The 15,201-nt window shown below is 43.4% G+C and overlaps 1 non-coding gene and 1 pseudogene across 1 annotated transcript; one reads left to right on the top strand and one right to left on the bottom strand.

The window, feature by feature from the left end:
• The first annotated feature begins 392 nt into the window (after nt 1-392).
• On the top strand, nt 393-12,842 carry LOC110538977 (annotated as a pseudogene).
• A 465-nt stretch (nt 12,843-13,307) lies between these two features.
• On the bottom strand, nt 13,308-13,380 carry LOC118937919. Its single transcript, XR_005035328.1, has one exon. It is a non-coding gene; the product is annotated as a small nucleolar RNA SNORD49 (small nucleolar RNA).
• Nucleotides 13,381-15,201: the final 1,821 nt, after the last annotated feature.

Genomic DNA, 15,201 nt, shown 5'->3' with positions numbered 1-15,201 from the left:
CAGGGCCTAACATAAGGGCCTAAATCAACAATGGACTAAAGAAACAAATACCAAAAGATGGTTTTTGGGTGGAGTTTTCCTTTAATTCATCTGTTCGTGCCACTGAGATTTTGTTGGGTATAGTTTTTACAGTCCATCACCACCACTGACTGAATGATTAGCTATGTAGACCCATTAACAATGTTGTTATATAATCATTTACTTCGCTTATATACACCAATACTGACCTGCAATTAAACAAAAAGTATTTAGCTAGATAAAAGCAATATTTGTTATTCTATATTCTGCTATTATGTACAATAATAACAGATATTTTGAAATGTTCTAACCTGAAACGCCACCTGGTGGGGACCAAACATAATGTTTACCAATAATTCACTGGTAAACAGGGAGTGTACGTTGAAAATGCTACAACAGAGGAACCTGCGGGTAAAACACTCTGATAAAAGCATATGGATTGGTATTATATTAACTTAAATTGAGGGATGGTTAGATTTACTCTAAATATCTAAGTTAGTATTCAGTCATTCAACCTGGTCAATCAGAGGGAGTATGTTTTGATTTTCTAGCTAACGTTAGCTACATGGTTAACGTTAAATGCCTTCATGATGAGACAACCGCCTTTCCATGTCATTTGAATGTAGCTAGTGCTGGTGGTAACGTTACAACACCAGGCTGAGTCCACACTCAGCATTATTTGTCGGTTGTTTCCAAATTTTTAAAAAGGTAGCTAGTGACCAAATATACTAGCTAAGTTTGTGAACGAATAGCTACAGACAGTAGCTTCTAGTCGTCTAGCCAAAGCAAATTTGCAGACTTGTTGGGATTTCCCTTCGCTGTGGTTACCATTAGTCACCAGGCTCAGATTTAACGCTGCTGCAGTCAGAGAAACATCATGGTAAGTATCGTATACTATCTAAATCAAGATACGAGTATTTTATCACAAGTCTGGGTGGGTATAATTTATTGAACGTTCCAACAGGAATCTGTTCCAGAAACTTCGTAAATAACAAGGTTGCCAACAAACAACGCATACAAAGTTGTATAGCGGCCGAATAAGATAGCCCACTCCCTACCGGGTATGTCATTAAGTTTTTCACTCATCACGTTTATTCCGAAAAATGTCTTTCCTCACTCTGGTAGCCTATGGACAAACATTAAGAATAAGCTATGTGGTGAGTTGATGCCTATTCGACAGCTAGTTAGCAAGGTGACTTTATCGTGCTACTTTGTATGCGTTGTTTGGCAATCTTGTACGAAGTTTTTGGAACAGATTCCTGTTGGAAAGTTCCACAAATTAAACCCACCCCCTATCCTATGTGTTCCTAATCGATACAGGCTAAACAGAAGAAAGGACAGAAGAGTAAGTCCCTCTGATGTTGTTATTTACCCATTTAAATCCTGCACAATAAAACTTGAATGGAGCTCACAGATTCATTCAATATGATGTTTTTGTACTACAGGTTCAATTGATGATATGTTAGGAGACCTGTTGGGAGATGATGGTATGTGATTACATCCCTACAACAGATCTATGACAATTCAAAATGACAAATCATTAGTATAATATACTGCAAGTACACACTGTGTAGTGATGGTAAAGTTGTCCTGTTATTTGTACAGATTTCCCAGTGAAGGCCAAAGCTCCAGCCCGTGAAGCAGGCAGACTAGGACCTCCTCTACCATCACACAGTGGAAAACAGTGAGTTAACTGTGACTGAAAAAAATGTACTGCCAGATCAGAGAGTAGTCTCAACTCTTTCTTGACCATTTAGACAGAGGATACTGTCAGTCTGCTTGCTAATTCTATGCGTTTTGGTTCTCCAGCTCACTATTGGGCGACGACTTCTTCAGCAAACTGGCCGAGGAAGCTGAAAATGAGGTGAGTTGGCAGGTCATACATTAAGTATGGCAGGGAGGCTGTTGACTGTTTTCCATATACATCTTTTATATTCACTTCCAATCCAGGGCTCTGATGTTTCTGAGGCTGATCCCACAGCCTTACTGGAGAGCATGAAGGTAATGATGCCTTGTTCTAATGACGCCTCCCCAGGGAGTAAGACTCCAGGCTTTATGTGTGAACGTTCATAACCCAGCTATGTCTGTTCTATCCTTACATAGGACATAGATGATATGGACGCTGATCTCTTTGGATCAAAGAAAAAGCCCAGTTCAGCCCCAGCTCAGAGTAAAGGCTCCGGCATTGGAGGACCTACGAAAAATCCTCCTAAATCAGGAAACAAGTTAAAAGGAGGAGGAATCTCAGATGAGCTACACATTGAGGAGAAGAAGCCAAGTTCTGCTCCTGCATCGACAGCACGTGGCTACAAGAGGTTCAGCTTCACTGGTGAGGTGACTGTCCTGTCTGGGTCTTTGGCTAGTCTGGCTACACCATTGGTTATCAATGACCCGGGCCACCAAATTAGTATTAATACAATGCAAATATACATAATTGTACATTATTTCTTCCTATTGCTGCATTGCTTCAGATTATGATATTCTTGCCCCAACAACAGACACAACATGTACCAAAGCTAACAGTTGGACTCATGTATAGACCACAAAATATCAGGTCAACTGTAAAATCCATTAGAGTGGCCCTAAGTGTAGAGTTCTTAACACACCATAAAGCATATTAATATCAAAACAGAATCCCCAGCTCTTGTATCATATCTGTTGTCTACAGACTTTGATGACCCTTTGGCTGACCTGTTAGATAATCTACCCATAGAAGACAAAAATGAGCCAAAAATCATCAAAAAAGCTCCTCCAGAAAGATCAGTGCTGCCCCCAGACTCCCCTATCATAAAGAAACAGGTTGGTGAACCTTTTTGTGTGTTTTATTTGTGAATTTATACATTGTAACATACCCAAAAGAAGAGCGAGCCAGAATGTATCAAATGCATATATTTCTCCTGTAGCCTCACCAGCTCCAGTTCCAAAGAAGCGGGACGAGCTTACGTTTGATGATGACGAGGATGACCTAATGGATGATATTTGGGGTTTGGGGAGAGGCCCAAAGAGAGCCCTAAGAAGAATGAGACCGTGCTCATACCAAAGAACGAGAGGTAGGGTCTCAAATGCCTCAGTCAACATCATCAGTTCCAACCAAGGCTATCACAAAACCTATGGACTATGATAAACCCAACAAAAAGTTAATTGGAAATGCACCCTCCCTCTTCCTCTGCGCTGACTGTCTCTAGCAGCAGTGAGCTCCCTCAAAGTGCACGCACCAGGCTAGATGAGATTTTGGGGCGTGGGACGTCCCCTCGCCTTCTGGAGCGCCCTCTAACAGGGGAGACGAAGGACCCTCCGCAGGAGCAGGAAAAGCAGAAGCATCATCAGGAGACCCCCACTACTAAAGGTAGCTAACACTCCATGTTTTTGTATTTAAAGTGTGATATGGTATTCTTGAATGAAATGAGAGTTGATGTTTCCCTTTGTCAGACCCCTTCCTAGAAGAAGAGCTGACGTTTGGTTCCTATCAACCTACACTGGTCACTACACCTGAGGGACGCCACTCATGCAGACAGTCGGTCAGGTAAGTCAGAGCTCTAGTCCTCATAGTTTGTTTTGGTCAAAGCCTGGATCAACCAAGGTTGGGTCAATAAAACGTCCATCATATTTAGATATAATCTGAGTTCCTGAAGATTATCTATGTAAGTTAATGGACCAGAGTGTATGTCAAAGGAAATGGCCCACCATCTAAGATTAGCCACTCCTTTTCAGATTCTCCACTGAGGACAACAGTGACTCTTCTCCTGAGAAGAAACTCAAACCCATCACCCCCACCACGCTCACCCCTACCTTCCCTCGGCCTGCTGCAGACTGGCTGGTGCTCTCGCAGGTAGATGATGAGGAGGAGGAGGAAGAGAAGGAAGAGCCCCCGCCTGTACCAGAACCCTTGAAGACCCCCTCCTCTTCATCAGTGGGAAGCAAACCCTCCTCGTCTGGCAACCTCATTCCACAGCCATCGACAGAGACTCCATTGAGCAGGAAGAACACTCAATCATTCACACGGTCAAAGGAAAAGAGGACAACCCAGGAAGACTTTCTGGGGTTTGGAGACGAGGTGGATCTGGAGTCGTTTCTCAGGTAAGGCTATAGGACTAGGCTAGGACTAGGGTACTCTACATTGAAGGCTGGGTCATACTACTACAGTTCTAGAGAAACACCTACATTAGAAGCAACTGCTTACATCTCAGTATGTTGTCATTGGTTGTCTGTTACTTCCTCAGCAAACGTGGTTCTTCACCAGCTTCCAGGAGGAAAGATGCATCCACCCCCAACAAGGAACCAGGTGATCAACCTTAATCTAAATAGCTGTGATGTATAATATCTACCACTGCAATATTGCCCCAATGTGCTATATGAGTTCTGGTGCTTTTGGACATTGAGGTCAGGATTATGTTCCTTCTCTTCAAGAGATTCTCCTCTGACCAGGGAGCCCTCCCACAGACAGCCCAGCCCTACTGCTCATTCTACCCCAGTGAGAGAGGTCCAGTTCAGGCCTGGTATGTTACTCACTCCCATCTTAGAGGACCCAGCTAACCATGTCCCTTTTCCCTCTACGTTGTGCTATTCAACTTCTACCACACGGGAAGCATCTTTTATAACAAACGTCCCTTTCTAGTCATTTGGCTGACCCAGAGCCTACTACAATGTCTATCCCTATCCCAACTGACCCTCCTGAGCAGACACAGGAAACCAATCACACATTCACTAGTGACCCAGCTGAGCCAATAGGGACAAAGAGTCATGCCCAGCTCATTCCACTGCCGAAGAAACTATCAGGCAGAATTCGCACACAGACCACACCCCTCACTCACCAACACCTAAGACCCGTACTGAGCTTGTCTCACATCCACAACCCACAGTCTTGTCAAAGGCACACATCAGCTCTCCACTCCCCACAGATACCAGTCCACTCATCTCTTCCACAATCCCCCACAATAGTCATCCAAAATCCGCCCACCAAACCTCAACCTTTCTCTTCCTCTCAACTAGTCTCCCCCTTTCTATCCACAGCTGTGTCTGCTAGAGTAGGCTTCTATCCTGACCAGACCCCAGACCCCTCTCCCCTGCCAACCTCAATCACAGGGAGCCAGGATGGCCAAGTCAAGCAGAGCTGCCCCCTAACTACCCTGCCCAGCCATGGCAGTCTGTCTGGCCCCATGCTATGATGCCTGGCTCAATGCGGTGTAGGTACTCTTAGGGAAACATAGGGATGGATAGCTTATGGACAGTAGTCATTTGAATAACTTTCTAACTGTATTCATATTTCTAATAGTTATGCCTCTAGTTTCTTATCAATCACTGGCATTGATGATGGGCAGATTGTCCTGATTGACACATACTGTTCTTGGTTTCCCAGTGTCACAGCAAAGCCAGATGCAGAACACTGCACCAGCTGTCCAACCACAGGTATGTAGAGGCTTTTCTATTTTTCATTTATATGCCCTGTTGTCATTATGGATGATTTGTTTGGAAACCATAAATCACTTATTTCATTATTTAACTCTTCCTCTCTTTTAAACAGATGTCTCTTTCAGCCAACAGTTTGCAACAGCTCTTACTACAACAGCAGCAGGTAAAACAATTCTCCAATCACAATTACCTTTTCATTTGATGGAAACACTTCCCCATTCATTCGTTTTTACTAATGTGAACACAGATAACTCAGGTTTTATCAGATGTTCTCTTTTGAGAGTCTTCGTTAACTTTACTTTGGTATCCGTCTCTGACCGTAGTTGGCGTCCCAGCTGCTGGGGTTAGGGGGAGCTGTGGATGTAGCTGAGCTGCAGAGACAGAAGAGAGACACTGAGAAGCAGAATGGACATCTAGCTTTACAGGCCCGCATCATCAAACTGGAGGGACAGGTATCTATCAACTTTCTTTTTATGACAGTGCTCTTCCTCTTTCTGCCACTTCCATAAACAACATTCAGCTCTGAAAACTGTGTCTTCTCTTCCAGGTGAGATCTCTACAGCAGGAGCTAGACCAGAACCAGATGTTGCTGGAGAGTGTTCAGCAGAGACACAAGCAGGACACTGAGCTCATGGAGAACACACACAGGTATGACAGGAGCTCGGAGACCTATAGAGGTCCTGCCACCACCACTGAATCACTACCTCTTTACCCAAAAGAATGTGTGTGCATCCACCAGGGCTCGTGTGAAGCTGCTTGACGATTCCGTGGCACAGCGAGAATCACGGGCACGACAGGAATGCGAGGACCTAGCTGAGCACCTAGCCACGGTCACACATATAGCTGAACAGGAGTGTATGAAGCTGCAGGCACAGCACCAGCGCAGACTGGCCCAAACCCAGCAGGACAGAGACCGAGAGGTGGAGAGACTCAGAGACCTACAGAGGTAGGGGGCTGCAAGATACCACATTAGAGAACAAGAGATGCCTGTATTTTCTCCCTAAAGCCCAGCTATTTTCACTGCTTGTGGATAAAATAATGTGTTATCTTTATATTTCCATAATGTTTCTTAATTTTTATTTGCTCTGTCACGGTTTACTTCCTCTAGGAAGTCTATTTGAGATGAAGAAAGACCACGAGGATCAGGTCCAGAGGCTAAAGAGATTGAAGGATGAGGAGATTGATGCTGTGACCAGTGCCACATCACAAACCAGGTCAAACATGCATTTCTACTCAATACTCATTTTTAACCATACTCTGCTAAATCTCTGACCGTTGCATAAGAATTATACAGAGGACATGCTACATGTAACCAAACTTGTAACTTACTACAGTTGACATCATATTAGCATCTCTCATTCTGTGTATTGGTGTTGTAGGTCCCTGACAGTGGTGATTGAGCAGATGGAGCATGCTGGGGGACCTTTCGTCTCGGGTGGAGAGCACCCATGAGAACACTGCCCAGGGGCTGGAGCAGGGGGCACGGCAGAGAGACGAACAGCTCCGAGGTATCATACCACTACTCAGTTTTCTGAAAAGAAAACAATGATTTTCATAATACAGTAGTTTCTATTTATTTTCCCTTCAGTCAGTGAGAATGACATTGTGAAAGTCAGCTTGTCTACTCGTTTCAGTGATGCAAGACCGTCTGGGCCAGCAGCAGAGGGCCATGGCAGAAGAGAGAACAAGGCTCAAAGAAGTCATCGCCAAGATGGACACCCAGCTGGCTGAGCAGCAGAGGCAACTAGAGAAGGTCAGGAGTCACTGAGGTTAGGTCTTTGTTGACTGTGCTTCTGTGACAGGTCGTCATTGTAAATACGATTCTTAATTGACTTGTATAAATACAAATGTTGCCATGTCACTCTGGAAGAAAATAGGATTGTAAAGGAAAACATGTCTTGAGTGACTTCATTTGAGGTCTTGTGTGTGTCAACACAGGGCTCCAGACTAACGTTTTCTGTTGGTGGCACCACGCCCCTAATTTTTTTATTATTATTTTTTGCATTTGGCACCATCTTATAAAATCATTCACAATGCTTTATTATCAAATATGCAGTCACTTTAACTATACATCCATGTACATACTTCCTCAATTGGGCTGGCCAACCAGTGCCCCCGCACATTGGCTAACCGGGCTATCTGCATTGTGTCCCACCCACCAACCCCTCTTTTAAGCTACTGCTACTCTCTCTTCATGTATGCATAGTCACTTTAACCATATGTACATACAACCTCAGCCTGACTAACCGGTGTCTGTATATAGCCTCGCTACTTTTATAGCCTTTCTTTACTTACCTAATACAGTTTTGCACTATTGGTTAGTGAAATGCTTACTTACAGGCTCTAAGGTCTACAGTTGTGGCCAAAAGTTGAATGACACATTATTTTCCACAAAGTTTGCTGCTTCAGTGTCTAGATATTTTTGGCAGATGTTACTATGGAATACTGAAGAATAATTACAAGCATTTTATAAGTGTCAAAGGCTTTTATTAACAATTACATGAAGTTGATGCAAAGAGTCAATATTAGCAGTGTTGACCCTTCTTTTTTAAGACCTCTGCAATCTGCCCTGGCATGCTGTCAATTAACTTCTGGGCCACATCCTGACTGATGGCAGCCCATTCTTGCATAATCAATGAGTTTGTGGGTTTTTGTTTGTCCACCCGCCTCTTGAGGATTGACCACAAATTCTCAATGCGATTAAGGTCTGGGGAGTTTCCTTGGTTGCCATGGAGTTGCCATGGACCCAAAATACAGTGCCTTGCGAAAGTATTCGGCCCCCTTGAACTTTGCGAACTTTTGCCACATATCAGGCTTCAAACATAGATATAAAACTGTATTTTTTTGTGAAGAATCAACAACAAGTGGGACACAATCATGAAGTGGAATGACATTTATTGGATATTTCAAACTTTAACAAATCAAAAACTGAAAAATTGGGCGTGCAAAATTATTCAGCCCCTTTACTTTCAGTGCAGCAAACTCTCTCCAGAAGTTCAGTGAGGATCTCTGAATGATCCAATGTTGACCTAAATGACTAATGATGATAAATACAATCCACCTGTGTGTAATCAAGTCTCCGTATAAATGCACCTGCACTGTGATAGTCTCAGAGGTCCGCTAAAAGCGCAGAGAGCATCATGAAGTACAAGGAACACACCAGGCAGGTCCGAGATACTGTTGTGAAGAAGTTTAAAGCCGGATTTGGATACAAAAAGATTTCCCAAGCTTTAAACATCCCAAGGAGCACTGTGCAAGCGATAATATTGAAATGGAAGGAGTATCAGACCACTGCAAATCTACCAAGACCTGGCCGTCCCTCTAAACTTTCAGCTCATACAAGGAGAAGACTGATCAGAGATGCAGCCAAGAGGCCCATGATCACTCTGGATGAACTGCAGAGATCTACAGCTGAGGTGGGAGACTCTGTCCATAGGACAACAATCAGTCGTATATTGCACAAATCTGGCCTTTATGGAAGAGTGGCAAGAAGAAAGCAATTTCTTAAAGATATCCATAAAAAGTGTCGTTTAAAGTTTGCCACAAGCCACCTGGGAGACACACCAAACATGTGGAAGAAGGTGCTCTGGTCAGATGAAACCAAAATTGAACTTTTTGGCAACAATGCAAAACGTTATGTTTGGCGTAAAAGCAACACAGCAGAACACACCATCCCCAATGTCAAACATGGTGGTGGTGGCAGCATCATGGTTTGGGCCTGCTTTTCTTCAGCAGGGACAGGGAAGATGGATGGAGCCAAATACAGGACCATTCTAGAAGAACCTGATGGAGTCTGCAGAAGACCTGAGACTGGGATGGAGATTTGTCTTCCAACAAGACAATGATCCAAAACATAAAGCAAAATCTACAATGGAATGGTTCAAAAATAAACATATCCAGGTGTTAGAATGGCCAAGTCAAAGTCCAGACCTGAATCCAATCGAGAATCTGTGGAAAGAACTGAAAACTGCTGTTCACAAATGCTCTCCATCCAACCTCACTGAGCTCGAGCTGTTTTGCAAGGAGGAATGGGAAAAAATGTCAGTCTCTCGATGTGCAAAACTGATAGAGACATACCCCAAGCGACTTACAGCTGTAATCGCAGCAAAAGGTGGCGCTACAAAGTATTAACTTAAGGGGGATGAATAATTTTGCACACCCAATTTTTCAGTTTTTGATTTGTTAAACTTTGAAATATCCAATAAATGTCGTTCCACTTCATGATTGTGTCCCACTTGTTGTTGATTCTTCACAAAAAAAATACAGTTTTATATCTTTATGTTTGAAGCCTGAAATGTGGCAAAAGGTCGCAAAGTTCAAGGGGGCCGAATACTTTCGCAAGGCACTGTATCTGTATGTTTTGTTCCCCAAGCCACTTAGTTATCACTTTTGCCTTATGGCAAGGTGCTCCATCATGCTGGAAAAGGCATTGTTTGTCACCAAACTATTCTTGGATGGTTGGGAGAAGTTGCTCTCAGAGGATGTTTTGGTACCATTCTTTATTCATGGCTGTGTTCTTAGGCAAAATTGTGAGTGAGCCCGCTCTCTTGGCTGAGAAGCAACCATGTTTGACAGAGAAAGAACAATGATTCTAAGCACCACCCTCCTTTTGAAGCTTCCCGTCTTATTTGAACTGAATCGTCATAAGAGTGATCTCCAGCCTTGTCCTCATCAACACTCACACCTGTGTTAAAAAGAGAATCACTGACATGTCAGCTGGTCCCTTTGTGGCAGGGCTGAAATGCAGTGGGAATGTTTTTTGGGGGTTTCAGTTCATTTAAGACAAAAAAGGGACTTTGTAATTAATCTGATGATTTCATAACATTCTGGGGTATAGGCAAATTGCCATCGTACAAACTGAGGCAGCAGACTTCGAAAATGAATGTAATTCTCAACTTTTGGCCATGACTGTACACCTGTTGTATTCTGCACATGTGATAACTTTAAGTGTAACAGACATGTTATTCAATAAGTTACATGTCCAAGCAGGATTCAAATTTTTTATATGCGGCCTAATCCAGTGATGTCATGAATTGTTGGTTCACAAGTCAAAATAGGGCTCCAGAATATAGACATGAATGTACCTTCATCTTTGTGCGCCAATATTATGTAGGCCTAATTCAATTGCCGTTAATTCACCACCTAAGGAAACCCAAAACACATTAGCTAGATCTAAATACACACCTATTGCTAGAAGCATGCATTCATCTAACAGTAAAGGTAACGTCCTAAAAAACAGTGCACTTTGAGCTCAGTAATGATCATTAAGAAATGTTATACCTACAGAAAGCAGAGACCCCTCCATTTTTAACATAACTAGCTTGCTTCCAACGTGATTTTCATCGCAAATGCATGAGGTTCGTTCATTACAGCATCCAGTGGCACAGCAGACATTTGAGGTTAATGCACTTCACTGTTGAACAACTTCATGGTTTTATCCACCCCAAAATTGAATGTTTTGATTGAGGTGACCAGGTAGAATGTGCAGCTCACACCAGTGCCACCAATAGGATGTACTTGTACAGCCAAATCAATATTATATTCACGAGAGGTTGTCTTGAGTTGCATAAATAGTTAACGTTTCCTTCCATTTCTCCAGAATGTTAAATATGACGATTGTGTTGTAGGAGCGCTGGAGAGTGAATGCAGAGCACGCTAAGGCCGACTCATCTCAGCGAGGCCTGGACGAGGAGAGACGCTCTTTAATTCAGCATGGAGAGAGCAAAATACATATACTGAGGGAGAAGTGGTTCAAGACATCCGCCAGATCCCTACTCGAGTGTTTCCCAACCCTGGTCCTCAAGTACCCCCTACAGTACACCTGATTCAACTAATCATCAAGCCCTGAATGATGTGTCAGGTTGGTGGTACTGGAGGACCAGGGTTGGGAAACAGACTTCGAAGACCCCTCCATGTCTAGAGTGCCTTGTTGGAGGAGCAGCAGCAGGTAATGTAATGCTGTGCAGAGGAGAGAAGGAAGCTGGCGGCTGAGTGGACCCAGTTCCACACCCAGGAGAAGCAGAGGCAGGACCGAGCAGAGCAGGAGGCCAGCCGGGCACTGGAGAGGGATGCTCACAGAGAGGGCTCCATCATCAGCATGGCACCGGTACTGCAGACTAGGGGCTAAGATAGGAAAAGAGGCTTGTATGTCTAGCATTGTCACATGCAAAATGCCAGAGTTTTACCATGTTCAGGCAATGGAGTTTACCTAACCCAATCGTCATTACATTTCACTCACTTGATCTCAAGCAATTGAGATTTGCAGAGTTTTGAAACAGGCTGTCTTCTGTAATCACCAGGAACAGGTGGACCTGAAGCTGCGCGCTGGGGAGCTAAAGCAGCATTAGGCGGCTGTAGCACGGGAGAGGGGGGCTCTGGAGAGACAGGAGGAACTGGACAGGCTGAGTGGTACAGGCCAGCAGCTGAAGACACGTGCCCAGGAGGTTGAGGCCTTCAGCAAGGTCTGGACCACAACCTCACTGTTAGCTAGCTATTGGGTTGACAACCAATGATTTATATACATTACTGTTGTATGCGATAGTGGAGGTAGCACAATGTTGTGACTGGGTGCCCTGCGGCGGTATTTGCAGCTGGCATCAGAAAAATATGAGGGGGAGAAGGCCCTACAGGAGTCCAGACAGGTAGAGACTGAGCATCAGACCAGGCTGAGGAGCATCCACTCCCAGATGGAATGGTTTCATTCCAGCCAGCCCTCCTATAGCACCTTTGAGTTGTGTACAAATCATATCCAGACTCATGGAAATGTTAGTGTATCAACTAACCATTTCCCCTTCTGCAGGAGAGTGTGAAGATGACTGAGCAGCGTAGAGCAATGGAGACTCAAGCACAGCCTCCCAATCACTTCTTTCCCTCAATATATGGCCCCTATATTCACAGGTGGGCTGAGCCTTTTACAAAACAAATTGTTAATTCGACAAATTAACACAGAACACCACATTTCACAATATTTTCAATACTGTAGACTTCAGACCGTTGTTGGCAGTACCTCAAATGGCCTCCACCAAGGCTATTTGCCAGCCCTCACCCGTTCTCCAGGCCAGGTTGGCCCTGCTCAGGCACACAGCAGAGAAGGTAATACATTACTAACCAAATCGAGTGCTTACATTACGGACAGTTTGAGCCAATTTGAGGGCCAACGCAGTTTACAACAGAAGTCAGCTTAAATTACTGTTGATGGTCTAGTAAAGATGGAAGCAGATTAGTTTCAAATCTTTATTGTAGATAAATGTACTTGATTTATCTTCTTAGGATCGTGACTTTCTGCAGGACGAGCAGTTCTTCCTGGACACACTCAAAGCACCTTACAATTCAGCCTTTCACACTGATTAACTGTGGAGCTTAAAGCCCTGTGACTTTCTGGTTTTAAGTACGCCATTAAACTTGACATTTTCTAATGTTTGCATTGAACTAGTTTTTTAGTCAGTCACTGATCATTCATTTGGTGAATTTCAGTTCTTGAGTCGGGTCCTTGGCACGTCTTTGACCCCATTACCTAAAATAAATAAAAACATCTAGTAAGCCAAGGAAGGGCTCCAACAGGCAACTGTTACCTTATAAAACCAGAAAGTGAGTACATATGGATCTCCCATCAAGCCTCAGGGGTTTCTATAAGTCAACACTGCTGTTCAGACAGGGATAACATGTTTCATCACAGGCTTGTTACCCTCTTCACATCTGCGCCACCATTAATCATACCATAAGACTAATTCAGTTCATGTAGTTAGTTACCTGATCCAATGGCATTACTTGCTGTATTTTCAGGGGTTCACATCCAGGTTGGCAGACCTGTAAAGAAGTTACATTAATTTGGTTCAATGCTACAATTGCCAAAAGCATGGTGACATTCAGGGCTGTGAATTTCTCAGAGCAGCTTTATCCAGCGTCAGTTATCGCATCAGACGGCACTTCCTATGCAGCCATTTCATCTCTGAAACCACAGTCACCATTATATCCACTGTAAAGTAAACCTAAAACCTAGTTGAGCACTTACCAATTAACTGTCCTCTTGACCCACCGGCACTATAAACATTTGAAATTTTAATACATGTTCATCATGGTAATACTTTAATGAATCATTATCCTACAATATGAATCTCCCATCAAGTCTCAGGGGTTTCTATAGGTCAACACTGTTGTTCAGACAGGGATAACTTGTTTCATCAGACTTGTTACTACACCCCCCACAGATTGAACACCAATCTGACCACTTAATGTCAAAAGTAGTGGTTACCTGCTCACATGGGAGTGACTTCATTGGAACATTTATGGGATCACACCCGGGTTGGCAGACCTGTAAAGAAATTACCATGTTTGGTTCGAATTAGCACAACTGTCAAATGCCGTTCAAACGGCTCTGAAAGGTGCAGACAAAGATCAGACGGATACATAGCTAACCACATACAATCTACAGTGGAAACAATGTTTCCGCGCTAGTAAATTAATCATAAGTCTGCCGCAAATGTTGACGCAGACCACGTTCCCACACCTCAGGCGACCTGCACCAGTGATTACTAAAAACCCCAACTAACTAAAACCCGTTAAGTGATAAGGAAAATCAGGTAACGTATGTTCGAACCTGATCTACAGAAACACCAGGGTTCTGAATGTAATTTAAACAGGCCAGGCCTAGACGTTGTCAGAAAGTTAGCTAGCCATGTGGCTAGCAGTTAGCGAGCTACCTCCTTTTGCACATGGCTAACAGTGGTTACTTACAATTTACACTCATGGTGGCTGGTTGACACTGGAGTTCGTAGTGTCTTTTAAGCATTTTGCTATGAGTTGGTGCAGATAGTTATCCCCCCCAAAAAAAAAAATTCAGCCCGCCACATATTCTCTACAGTACGTACGTTCGAAAGACTGGAATTGTGCTTAGGGTAGGTATTTATACATTTCATACGTCATACCCCCCATGTGACCAATCTTGGACCAGTAGGGAGTGGGGTTTGAATTTCCAGGGGCAGACCTCAAGTGGAGCACATATCAGGAAGGCTACTCAGTCAGCCGTTGGGTTGGGTGACTTCATGTTTTAATCAGTGGTTGCAATCGGTCTCAGTGAATGCACCTATTAATACATATTTGTGATTTAATTTCCATATTTTTCTTCTTTCTTTGCCCTCTGTTGCAAGCCAGTGTCCCTTGGTGCACATTTATGCACGTTTGGCACACTGGGGGGCATAAACTCCAGGACATAGCAGGCATATATCCGACTTTGTGAAATAATAATGGAAATATATATACCGGTAGTCTAGACCTAAATGATTGAACAACATGGGATATTCTGACCATATAGCCTTCAAATAGACAAATGAGTGCCTTGGTTTGAAAATACCTAATTGCATTTGGTGAGGCTATAAGATAGTAATCAATCTAAAGCATTGCATCTCGTCTTTCCTAATAATATTCTAACATCAATAGATCATATTATTTGCTACTGGTAAAATAGGGCCTTGAAGTAGCCTAGCCTATTCATTTTCCACGAGGTAAATAGCAAAGCAGTAATTGGGCCTAACTGATTAACAATGTAACCATTAGCCTGCAGCAAAATTGGTTATTTACCGCTTTGCTAATATTTGCTCAAGATGCTAAACATTTATTATATTCCATGAGAAAAGGTGGATTCCTGACATGGGGCACCTTGTCCAACTTTAATTTCTCAGTGTGTGATTCCCCCTTTAGTCACTAGGGAGAGACCTTTCAACAAGGAAAACAGCTGGTTGACTCCGGGTCCAACAGCAGTCAAACAGGCAGGGGCAG

Source organism: Oncorhynchus mykiss, chromosome 12 (genome assembly GCF_013265735.2).
Source record: "Oncorhynchus mykiss isolate Arlee chromosome 12, USDA_OmykA_1.1, whole genome shotgun sequence".
In the NCBI taxonomy this organism is placed as follows: Eukaryota; Metazoa; Chordata; class Actinopteri; order Salmoniformes; family Salmonidae; genus Oncorhynchus; species Oncorhynchus mykiss.
This window is presented reverse-complemented; position numbering and strand designations above follow the sequence as displayed.